The 12500-nt window shown below is 60.4% G+C and overlaps 1 non-coding gene across 1 annotated transcript; it reads left to right on the forward strand.

Moving 5' to 3' along the window:
• Window positions 1–9124: 9124 nt before the first annotated feature.
• Window positions 9125–10939, forward strand: LOC142794743 (small subunit ribosomal RNA). The gene has a single exon (XR_012892582.1). It is a non-coding gene; the product is annotated as a small subunit ribosomal RNA (ribosomal RNA).
• Window positions 10940–12500: the final 1561 nt, after the last annotated feature.

A 12500-nucleotide genomic window follows, 5' to 3' on the forward strand; every position in this document is an offset into this window, starting at 1 on the left:
ACCCTAAACCGCGCCAAGTACGGAGGGAACAGCGCGGCTAAGGGCTCGAAACAAACCCTAAACCGCGCCAAGTACGGAAGGAACGGCGCGGAGAGGGCTCGAGACAAAGCTCGACCCTAAACCGCGCCAAGTACGGAGGGAACAGCGCGGCTAAGGGCTCGAAACAAACCCTGAACCGCGCCAAGTACGAAAGGAACGGCGCGCAGTAGGGGTTTAAAACAAAGCTGGTCCCAAAACCGCGCCAAGTACGAAAGGAACAGCGCGGTCGAGACTCGGAAGAAAAAGCTTTCAAAGTGTCGTAGCACGATGCACACTGCTGTTCGTGTGGAACAAACGTGACTACCGTGCTGTACGGTGGAGTTCTGTGCGCAAAAGCGGCGGGTGTGTTTCTAAGCACCACAGCGTTGTGTCAAAAAAGAGGTGCCTGAGAGAAACGCATGCGACTGCCGTGCTTTGCGGCATAGCACCGTGCGCAAAAACGGTGCGCATGCAAGAGGTGTCAGAGCTAGCGAACTTTTGCCACGAGCAACAGGTCACTAAAAGCCTATAGATGACGGTGTTGGAGGAAAAGAAAAATATCGAGAAAGCACTGCGGTGTGCCGTGCGTAGGGACGGGCGCGCGTGCCACATGCCGCCGAAATATGGGTGTCGGAGAAAACAGAGTGCCGCGCGTAACGAGGGGCGCGCGTGTTACAGAGAGATATGCCCAAACGCATGAAAGTGTACGCAGGTGTCCTAAGGCAGTTTTTTTTTTTTTTCCTCATTTTGATGTCGCCCCGGCTGACGTGGTTTTCGTTTTTCCGTGCCGCCCCGGCTGACGCGGTTTTCGTTTTTCCGTGCCGCCCCGGCTGACGCAGTTTTTGCGCCGCCCCGGCTGACGCGGTTTTCGCGCCGCCCCGGCTGACGCGGTTCCGACTTTGCACTTTTTGGCTCACCCCGGCTGGCGGCCCACTCACTCGATCGCCAGGTCTGTTTGCCCCGGTGGTTCCACCGCCAGGCTTAAGCGCGAACTTTTTTTGTTTGTTTTCTTTTGATTAAGCGCAAGCTTTTTTCTTTGTTTTCTTTTGATTAAGCGCGGGCTTTTTTCTTTGTTTTTTTTGCATTCGCCCCGGCAGACGCGGTTTTTGCGCCGCCCCGGCTGACGCGGTTTTTGCCGCCCCGGCTGACGCAGTTCGGACTTAGCACTTTTCGGCTGTGCCTGGCTGGCGGCCCACTCACTCGATCGCCATGTCTGTTTGCCACAGTTTTCCCGGTGGTGCCGCACCCGGGCTCGCCCCGGCTGACGCGGTTTCGTGCCGCCCCGGCAGACGCGGTTTTCGCGCCGCCCCGGCTGACGCGGTTTCGTGCCGCCCCGGCAGACGCGGTTTTTTGCCGCCCCGGCAGACGCGTTTTTTTTTTCTTTCGCCCCGGCTGACGCAGTTTTCGCGCCGCCCCGGCAGACGCGGTTTTCGCGCCGCCCCGGCAGACGCGGTTTTTTGCGCCGCCCCGGCTGACGCAGTTCGGACTTGGCACTTTTTGGCTGAGCCTGGCTGGCGGCCCACTCACTCGATCGCCATGTCTGTTTGCCACAGTTTTCCCGGTGGTGCCGCACCCGGGCTCGCCCCGGCTGACGCAGTTTTCGCGCCGCCCCGGCTGACGCGGTTTCGTGCCGCCCCGGCAGACGCGGTTTTTTGCGCCGCCCCGGCTGACGCGGTTTTTTGCCGCCCCGGCTGACGCAGTTCGGACTTGGCACTTTTCGGCTGTGCCTGGCTGGCGGCCCACTCACTCGATCGCCATGTCTGTTTGCCACAGTTTTCCCGGTGGTGCCGCACCCGGGCTCGCCCCGGCAGACGCGTTTTTTTTTTTTCTTTCGCCCCGGCTGACGCAGTTTTCGCGCCGCCCCGGCTGACGCGGTTTCGTGCCGCCCCGGCAGACGCGGTTTTTTGCGCCGCCCCGGCTGACGCGGTTTTTGCCGCCCCGGCTGACGCAGTTCGGACTTAGCACTTTTTGGCTGAGCCTGGCTGGTGGCCCACTCACTCGATCGCCATGTCTGTTAGCCACAGTTTTCCCGGTGGTGCCGCACCCGGGCTCGCCCCGGCTGACGCAGTTTTCGCGCCGCCCCGGCTGACGCGGTTTCGTGCCGCCCCGGCAGACGCGGTTTTCGCGCCGCCCCGGCTGACGCGGTTTTTGCCGCCCCGGCTGACGCAGTTCGGACTTAGCACTTTTCGGCTGTGCCTGGCTGGCGGCCCACTCACTCGATCGCCATGTCTGTTTGCCACAGTTTTCCCGGTGGTGCCGCACCCGGGCTCGCCCCGGCTGACGCAGTTTTCGCGCCGCCCCGGCTGACGCGGTTTCGTGCCGCCCCGGCAGACGCGGTTTTCGCGCCGCCCCGGCTGACGCGGTTTCGTGCCGCCCCGGCAGACGCGGTTTTTTGCCGCCCCAGCTGACGCAGTTCGGACTTAGCACTTTTTGGCTGAGCCTTGCTGGCGGCCCACTCACTCGATCGCCATGTCTGTTTGCCACAGTTTTCCCGGTGGTGCCGCACCCGGGCTCGCCCCGGCAGACGCGTTTTTTTTTTTCTTTCGCCCCGGCTGACGCAGTTTTCGCGCCGCCCCGGCAGACGCGGTTTTCGCGCCGCCCCGGCAGACGCGGTTTTTTGCGCCGCCCCGGCTGACGCGGTTTTTTGCCGCCCCGGCTGACGCAGTTCGGACTTGGCACTTTTTGGCTGAGCCTGGCTGGCGGCCCACTCACTCGATCGCCATGTCTGTTTGCCACAGTTTTCCCGGTGGTGCCGCACCCGGGCTCGCCCCGGCTGACGCAGTTTTCGCGCCGCCCCGGCAGACGCGGTTTCGTGCCGCCCCGGCAGACGCGGTTTTTTGCGCCGCCCCGGCTGACGCGGTTTTTTGCCGCCCCGGCTGACACGGTTCGGACTTTGCACTTTTCGGCTGTGCCTGGCTGGCGGCCCACTCACTCGATCGCCATGTCTGTTTGCCACAGTTTTCCCGGTGGTGCCGCACCCGGGCTCGCCCCGGCAGACGCGTTTTTTTTTTTTTTTCTTTCGCCCCGGCTGACGCAGTTTTCGCGCCGCCCCGGCTGACGCGGTTTCGTGCCGCCCCGGCAGACGCGGTTTTTTGCGCCGCCCCGGCTGACGTGGTTTTTGCCGCCCCGGCTGACGCAGTTCGGACTTTGCACTTTTTGGCTGAGCCTGGCTGGCGGCCCACTCACTCGATCGCCATGTCTGTTTGCCACAGTTTTCCCGGTGGTGCCGCACCCGGGCTCGCCCCGGCAGACGCGTTTTTTTTTTTTCCTTCGCCCCGGCAGACGTGGTTCCCCCCCCCCCCTCCGTCTTTCTTTTTGTTTTTTTTTTTCGCCGCGGCTGAAGTGGATTTTTCGGTGCCTCGACGCCCCGGTAGTCGCGGTTTTTCCGTTTCCGCACGGCCCCGGCTGACGCTGCTCGGTCACAGTCGCCTTTTGTGGTGATTGCAGACTTCTTGAGCGCGGGTGTTTTTTTTTTTTGTTGTTGTTGTTGTTTTATTACGCATTCGCTCCAGCAGACGCTGTTTAGACTTTTTGTTTCCTCTTTTATCCTGCGACGAGGTGACGAGGTTTATTCGGTGCCCCGCCGCCCCGGCTGAAGTGATTTTTCCTGTCCCGTGCCGCCCCGGCTGACGCGGTTGGGACTTCGCGTTTGTTCGGCCGCCACGGGTTTTGGCGCACTCGCTCGGTTGCTTGTTGTTGCCACTTGTTGCGAACCCAGGTTTCTTGAGCGAGCGCGGGCGTTTTTTCTTCCTTTCTTTCTTTGTTCTATGTGTTAGCGAATCGGCCTTTAATATCACACGAGGACTCACAACCAACAATTTTCAGTTTGAAGTGTAAAAAATCTGCAGGTGTTGACGTAACTGACTTGCCCCGTACCCTTGAGTACATCCATGAAGTTCTCGTAGTACTACTAAATCGCATTATTCCAAGTGGAGAAATTCCCATAAACTTGCAAACCTCTACACGAAAATCGGTGCGCGTGATAAAGTTGAAAATTATCGTCCGATATCAAATGTGCCTTCTATAACACAAATTCTAGGAAAAAAAAAAAAAAAAACACTTGTTCGCCGTTTTCTGCGCCGTGACTGGCAGCACTCCGGCGAAGCGAAACGGGGTCGATTCGAGCACGATATCGGCGTCTTTCGACGTGCTCGCCGGCGACCGTCGCACGAGTACGTCGCACGAGCGCGTCTGCCGGGGCGCCGTTTGCGAAGCCGACGCAAAAGTGGGAACCGCCGCTCGGATGATCGCCGCTTTCGGCAGAGTGAGTGTTGGCACTCCGGGGAAGCGAAACAGCGTGAATGCGCCCACGAAATCGGCGTATTTTGAAGTGCCCGCCGGCGACCGTCGCACGAGTACGGTAAACCGCGTCAGCCGGGGCGTAGTTCGGGACGCCGACGAAAAAGTGGGAAGCGCAACTCGGATCTTCGCCGTTTTTGCAGGAGTGAGTGGCGGCCCTCCTGCGAGACCAAGAAGCATCGATTCGTGCACGAATTCGGCGCCTTTCGACGTGATCGCCGGCGACCGTCGCTCGAGTAGGGCAAACCGCGTCTGCCGGGGCGGGCTTCGGGACGCCGATGCGAAAGTGGGAAACGCTGCTCGGATGTTCGCCGTTTTTGGCCGAGTGAGTGCTGGCACACGGGCGAAGCCAAACGGGGCCGATTACGGCACGATATCGGCGTCTTTCGACGTGCCCGCCGGCGACCGTCGCACGAGTACGGTAAACCGCGTCAGCCCGGGCGGAGTTCGGGACGCCGATGCGAAAGTGGAGAACGCCGCTCGGATCTTCGCCGTTTTTGGAGGAGTGAGTGGCGGCACTCCGGAGAAGCCAGGGAGCGCCAATTAGCGCACGATATCGGCGTCTTTCGACGCGCTCGCCGGCGACCGTCGCACGAGTAGGGCAAACCGCGTCTGCCGGGGCGGGGTTTACGACGCCGACGCAAAAGTGGGAACCGCCGCTCGGATGTTGGCCGTTTTTGGCAGAGTGAGTGCTGGCACTCCGGCGACGCGAAAGAGCGCGAATGCGCCCACGAAAGTGGCGTATTTGGACGTGCGTGACGGCGACCGCTGCAGGAGTACGAAAAACCACGTCAGCCGGGGCGAGCGACACACGGCGGTCTGGGTGCTTATCGCTGCTATTATAGGGGCACCCCGGCAGACGCAGAAAAAAAAAAAAAAATTTTCGACCTTCTTTTTTGCTGGTCGAGCTCGGGTAACCCAGGTCGCAATGGGAGCCGCGCACGAAAGCGGCGTCGCGAGACGCGTTCGCGGTCGCTAGTCGCACGAGCTCGGCAACCGCGTCAGCCGGCGCGGAGTTCGGGATGCCGACGGCTAAGTGGGTACCGCTGCTCGGATGTTCGCCGTTTTTGGCCGAGTGAGTGCTGGCACTCCGGTGAAGCCAAGGAGCGCCAATTCGTGCACGATATCGGCGTCTTTCGACGTGCCCGCCGGCCACCGCCGCACGAGTACGGCAAACCGCGTCTGCCGGGGCGGGGTTCGCGACGCGTACGCAATAGTGGGAACCGTCGCTCGGATGTTCGTCGTCTTTGGCCGAGCGAGTGCTGGCACTCCGGCGAAGCGAAACGGGGCCGATTCGGGCACGATATCGGCGTATTTCGACGTGCTCGCCGGCGACCGTCGCACGAGTACGGCAAAGCGCGTCTGCCGGGGCGAGGTTTGCGACGCCGACGAAAAAGTGGGAAGCGCCGCTCGGATCTTCGCCGTTTTTGCAGGAGTGAGTGGCGGCCCTCCTGCGAGACCAAGAAGCATCGACTCGCGCACGATATCGGTGTCTTTCGACGTGCCCGCCGGCCACCGCCGCACGAGTACGGCAAACCGCGTATGCCGGGGCGGGGTTGGCGACGCCGACGCAAAAGTGGGAACCGCCACTAGGATGTTCGCCGTTTTTGGCAGAGTGAGTGCTGGCACTCCGGCGAAGCGAAAGAGCGCGAATGCGCCCACGAAAGTGGCGTGTTTGGACGTGCTTGACGACGACCACCGCAGGAAAACGAAAAACCACGTCAGCCGGGGCGAGCGACCCATGGCGGTCTGGGTGCTTATCGCTGCTATTATAGGGGCACCCCGGCAGACGCAAAAAAAAAAAAAAAATTTTTTTCGACATTCTTTTTTGCTCGTCGACCTCGGGTGACCCAGGTCGCAGTGGGAGCCGCGCACGAAAGCGGCGTCGCGAGACGGCTTCGCGGTCGCTAGTCGCACGAGCTCGGCAACCGCGTCTGCCGGGGCGGAGTTCGGGACGCCGACGGCTAAGTGGGAACCGCCGCTCGGATGTTCGCCGTTTGTGGCCGAGTGAGTGCTGGCACTCCGGCGAAGCCAAACGGGGCCGATTCCGGCACGATATCGGCGTCTTTCTACGTGCTCGCCGGCGACCGTCGCACGAGTACGGCAAAGTGCGTCTGCCGGGGCGGGGTTTGCGACGCGTACGCAATAGTGAGAACCGTCGCTCGGATGTTCGTCGTCTTTCGCCGAGCCAGTGCTGGCAATCCGGCGAAGCCGAACGGAGCCGATTCGGGCACGATATCGGCGTCTTTCCACGTGCTCGCCGGCGACCGTCGCACGAGTACGGTAAACCGCGTCAGCCGGGGCGGAGTTCGGGACGCCGATGCGAAAGTGGGAAGCGCCGCTCGGATCTTCGCCGTTTTTGGAGGAGTCAGTGGCGGCACTCCGGTGAAGCCAAGGTGCGCCAATTCGCGCACGATATCGGCGTCTTTCGACGTGCCCGCCGGCCACCGTCGCACGAGTACGGCAAACCTCGTCTGCCGGGGCGGGGTTTGCGACGCCGACGCAAAAGTGGGAACCGCCGCTCGGATGTTCGCCGTTTTTGGCAGAGTGAGTGCTGGCACTCCGGCGAAGCGAAAGAGCGCGAATGCGCCCACGAAAGTGGCGTGTTTGGACGTGCTTGACGACGACCACCGCAGGAAAACGAAAAACCACGTCAGCCGGGGCGAGCGACCCATGGCGGTCTGGGTGCTTATCGCTGCTATTATAGGGGCACCCCGGCAGACGCAAAAAAAAAAAAAATTTTTTTCGACATTCTTTTTTGCTCGTCGACCTCGGGTGACCCAGGTCGCAGTGGGAGCCGCGCACGAAAGCGGCGTCGCGAGACGGCTTCGCGGTCGCTAGTCGCACGAGCTCGGCAACCGCGTCTGCCGGGGCGGAGTTCGGGACGCCGACGGCTAAGTGGGAACCGCCGCTCGGATGTTCGCCGTTTGTGGCCGAGTGAGTGCTGGCACTCCGGCGAAGCCAAACGGGGCCGATTCCGGCACGATATCGGCGTCTTTCTACGTGCTCGCCGGCGACCGTCGCACGAGTACGGCAAAGTGCGTCTGCCGGGGCGGGGTTTGCGACGCGTACGCAATAGTGAGAACCGTCGCTCGGATGTTCGTCGTCTTTCGCCGAGCCAGTGCTGGCACTCCGGCGAAGCCGAACGGAGCCGATTCGGGCACGATATCGGCGTCTTTCCACGTGCTCGCCGGCGACCGTCGCACGAGTACGGTAAACCGCGTCAGCCGGGGCGGAGTTCGGGACGCCGATGCGAAAGTGGGAAGCGCCGCTCGGATCTTCGCCGTTTTTGGAGGAGTCAGTGGCGGCACTCCGGTGAAGCCAAGGTGCGCCAATTCGCGCACGATATCGGCGTCTTTCGACGTGCCCGCCGGCCACCGTCGCACGAGTACGGCAAACCTCGTCTGCCGGGGCGGGGTTTGCGACGCCGACGCAAAAGTGGGAACCGCCGCTCGGATGTTCGCCGTTTTTGGCAGAGTGAGTGCTGGCACTCCGGCGAAGCGAAAGAGCGTGAATGCGCCCACGAAAGTAGCGTATTTGGACGTGCTTGACGGCGACCGCCGCAGGAGTACGAAAAACCACGTCAGCCGGGGCGAGCGACCCACGGCGGTCTGGGTGCTTATCGCTGCTATTATAGGGGCACCCCGGCAGACGCAGAAAGAAAAAAAAAAATGGGGACATGGCGTGCGTCACCGTGCGGCTTCGCAGCGTTGCCGAAGTCGCCGAGCCCTTCGACTGAGCCGAACGGCGGACAGGGAACGTTGGTCGGCCGTTCTAACCTGTCGGTGCCACGCCGAGACGTCGTTAAGGAAAACCGCGTCGTGGGCCTCTACGACGCCGTCGAGTCGTTGTACGTTTGGTGTCCAGCGTGTCGGCGGCGAGTAGCGGACACGTCGTTCACGACTTCGGTCTTTCGCAGTCGACGCGAACTTGCGGAGAGTCGTGGTGCCTCACGTTTTCGGCAGAAACCGCGGCGGAATTTTCCCGTGCGTGCGCGCACGACCTCGGTGCTGTGCCGTCAGCGTAGTGTTGCACAAACTCGTGGCCTACCCAAGGTGCGGTACGTTTGCGGCCGTATCCTCGGTGGGAATTTCGTGAGTAGGGTCGCAAATTCTACGACCTCGGCGGGTTTGAGAGCGACGTAGACTTGTGGCACGCTCAACATGCCACACGTTTCGGGGCACACCCGCGGTGAAATTTTCTCGAGTACGCTCGTATTAGGGCCCAAGGAGGTCTGGGTACTTATCGCTGCTATTATGTGGGGGTTCTCGTGAGCGGCGTACGCGAAAGCGACCGGGTGTCTGATATGCGGCGGGCTTCGGCCTCGTCAAGCGTGTCCTCGGGTCTGCTCCAGGGGAATCCACGGCAGTCGTCTGCAGCCTCATCCGCTTGATGCGTTAGGGGCTGGTTGTCGGACGGTGCCGTTTTACCACGATATCGAGGTGTGTTCTGTGTCGTCCTCGGGCGATTCAGATGCGAAAGCGCCGAAGACGCGGGCGTGACCCGTCGTCTGGCGGCTTTGCAGTCTCGGCTCCGTTGCTAGTTCCGGCCGGTCCACCGACAGTGCAGCGGGCTTGGGCAACCCGCACGGCGCGACCGAGTCGATGCAACGAAAAAGAGCGAGCATGAACGTGCTTCTTGCCGCACGGCTCCCACTCGTCTTTCGGGAAGGTTGTGCCGTAGCGAGCTCGAACGCCGTCATCTCGGAGTGCAAAATAAGCGTGTTGGGGCGCCTGAAGGTGGCCTCCGCCGCACACAGACTGCGTCCGGCCCGCCGAGGGCGAGGACGGACGCGCAGTCGAACGATTACCTGGTTGATCCTGCCAGTAATCATATGCTTGTCTCAAAGATTAAGCCATGCATGTCTAAGTACATGCCGAAATAAGGCGAAACCGCGAATGGCTCATTAAATCAGTTATGGTTCCTTAGATCGTTTCTTCCTACTTGGATAACTGTGGCAATTCTAGAGCTAATACATGCAGTGAGCCTGGAGCCCTTTGGGTAACGGGTGCTTTTATTAGACCAAGATCGATCGGGTTTCGGCCCGTATTGTGTGGTGACTCTGGATAACTTTGTGCTGATCGCATGGCCACGAGCCGGCGACGTTTCTTTCAAGTGTCTGCCTTATCAACTTTCGATGGTAGGTTACTTGCTTACCATGGTTGTTACGGGTAACGGAGAATCAGGGTTCGATTCCGGAGAGGGAGCCTGAGAAACGGCTACCACATCCAAGGAAGGCAGCAGGCGCGCAAATTACCCACTCCCGGCACGGGGAGGTAGTGACGAAAAATAACAATACGGGACTCTTTTGAGGCCCCGTAATTGAAATGAGTACACTCTAAATCCTTTAACGAGGATCAATTGGAGGGCAAGTCTGGTGCCAGCAGCCGCGGTAATTCCAGCTCCAATAGCGTATACTAAAGCTGCTGCGGTTAAAAAGCTCGTAGTTGGATCTCAGTTCCAGACGAGTAGTGCATCTACCCGATGCGACGGCTCGGACTGAACATCATGCCGGTTCTTTCTTGGTGCACTTCATTGTGTGCCTCGAGATGGCCGGTGCTTTTACTTTGAAAAAATTAGAGTGCTCAACGCAGGCGAGTCGCCTGAATAAACTTGCATGGAATAATAGAACAAGACCTCGTTTCTGTTCTGTTGGTTTTTGGAATACGAGGTAATGATTAAGAGGGACGGACGGGGGCATTCGTATTGCGGCGCTAGAGGTGAAATTCTTGGACCGTCGCAAGACGAACTACTGCGAAAGCATTTGCCAAGAATGTTTTCATTGATCAAGAACGAAAGTCAGAGGTTCGAAGGCGATCAGATACCGCCCTAGTTCTGACCATAAACGATGCCAACCAGCGATCCGCCTGAGTTACTCAAATGACTCGGCGGGCAGCTTCCGGGAAACCAAAGTATTTGGGTTCCGGGGGAAGTATGGTTGCAAAGCTGAAACTTAAAGGAATTGACGGAAGGGCACCACCAGGAGTGGAGCCTGCGGCTTAATTTGACTCAACACGGGAAAACTTACCCGGCCCGGACACTGGGAGGATTGACAGATTGAGAGCTCTTTCTTGATTCGGTGGATGGTGGTGCATGGCCGTTCTTAGTTGGTGGAGCGATTTGTCTGGTTAATTCCGATAACGAACGAGACTCTAGCCTATTAAATAGGTGCGGGGTTCCCAGCACCTTACAACCTTCTTAGAGGGACAAGCGGCTCCTAGCCGCACGAAACAGAGCAATAACAGGTCTGTGATGCCCTTAGATGTCCGGGGCCGCACGCGCGCTACACTGAAGGAAGCAGCGTGTCTTTATCCCTGTCTGAAAAGACTGGGTAACCCGTGGAACTTCTTTCGTGATTGGGATAGGGGCTTGCAATTGTTCCCCTTGAACGAGGAATTCCCAGTAAGCGCGAGTCATAAGCTCGCGTTGATTACGTCCCTGCCCTTTGTACACACCGCCCGTCGCTACTACCGATTGAATGATTTAGTGAGGTCTTCGGACCGATGTCCGGCGCGGCCTTTCGGTTGCGCCGGTCTGTTGGAAAGATGACCAAACTTGATCATTTAGAGGAAGTAAAAGTCGTAACAAGGTTTCCGTAGGTGAACCTGCGGAAGGATCATTAACGGATTGTGAAGGGTGAGCGCCTCAGCTGCGTCTGCGCCCGACACTTTCTGCCGCTGACCCCGTTTGGACGCGGGGTCGGCTTTTCCCCACGGGGCTGCCTGAATGTGGAGCGGCACCCCGTGACAAATTGTTGCGCCCAGCGGACGCCAACACCGCGACCTTGGACGGTCGGCCAGGTGGCGGACGCGGGTACAAACGGCGCAACGCACTCATAGGTCGGCTTTCGACCCGCCACTGCACCGTGGCTCGAAGCGCTCGAAATGCGCGACCCGACCGCTGCGGGACCGCCTAGTACTGTAAACAGGAGCGGCGGAGCGCGAACGGCGAGTCGTGGTTACGTCGGTAGAAGGCGAGGCTGCGCGTTCCCGAAACGCCAGCCGAGTGCCCTCCCGACCGTTCGAGCGTGCAAGAACGAGACCCGACAATCGCGCGGCGACTGCCAAGTACGAGAGGAACGGCACAAGCGTCGGCGGTCGGTCAAGGAACTGGCGATGTGACGGGTCCGCTGTGCACCAGTGCATACCGTCCCGCCGTCCGCGGCAAGCGCCTCCGCGTCCTCGGGTGACGGAGGCTGCCGGTCGGTTCTTGCAGGCGAGGGATCTCGCTGGCACCGGTTCGCGTTGACGCGCGGCCGGTCATGGCACGGCGATGCGACGGCCGAGGTGCGCAGTACTCGATGGAGGAACCGCACGCTCCGATGACCGTCCCGCCCTCCGCGGCGTATGCGTACCGACCGTAATGGTTGCAGCAGCGCCGGCCGGCTTTTGAATTCGCCACACGAAACACGGTGCGAGATCGCGGTTAGGGGAGCGTCGACGTTGCCAGGCGTTTTGCTTGCTGCCGAGGGAAAGGCGGCACGGCCACGTCGCGCTCGTCGCGATTAGCGGGTCTGCGCGCTTTGGGAAGGTGCCGCAACGACTTGCCGAAAGAGGAAGCACGGAAGAACGAGGGACTTGGACGTCCCGACAATTGAACGCACTTGCGGCCAGGCCCTTGCTGGCTTCGTTCTTCCGCCTCGAGTAGGCTCGTACGCGGCTCCGGCGCCGAAAGTGGTCCTTGGCACCGACTTCGGTGGACGTGGGAAGTGCCGCGCAAGTACGGCGCGCCTGGCTCCACCTGTTGGCTAAAGTAGGCAGCCGGATCGGCATTTTGGTGTGCGGTGGCAAACCGTGGATGCGAAAAAAGCTTGTGCGATTTCGTGGAACAAAAAGCGGGGGTCCCCCTTTTTATGCGGAGGAGACCAACCCGCCCGCCGTGGTGAACCGCGACGCCACGGTAAAAACGGGAGAGGCTTGTCGATGGGACCGTGCATCCCGCGCTCCACGGAGGCCGGGAGGCGGCCGCCCGAGGAAATGTGTAGCCGTCGAGGCCCGCATCTGCGTGCACTCTTATCCAAATGGGTGTACCGCAGGCATTTTCTGGTTAGGCGGGCCAATGAGAGCGAGCACACAACGATACCTACGGGTCCGGCTTGGAGAACCGGCTTCGACGCCTCCCGAGTATTTATAGAGGGGTGGACCACGAAAGCACTCGCAAGTAGCGGAAGCGAAACGCCGTCC

This window comes from Rhipicephalus microplus, unplaced genomic scaffold (assembly GCF_043290135.1).
Source record: "Rhipicephalus microplus isolate Deutch F79 unplaced genomic scaffold, USDA_Rmic scaffold_492, whole genome shotgun sequence".
Lineage (NCBI taxonomy): Eukaryota > Metazoa > Arthropoda > Arachnida > Ixodida > Ixodidae > Rhipicephalus > Rhipicephalus microplus.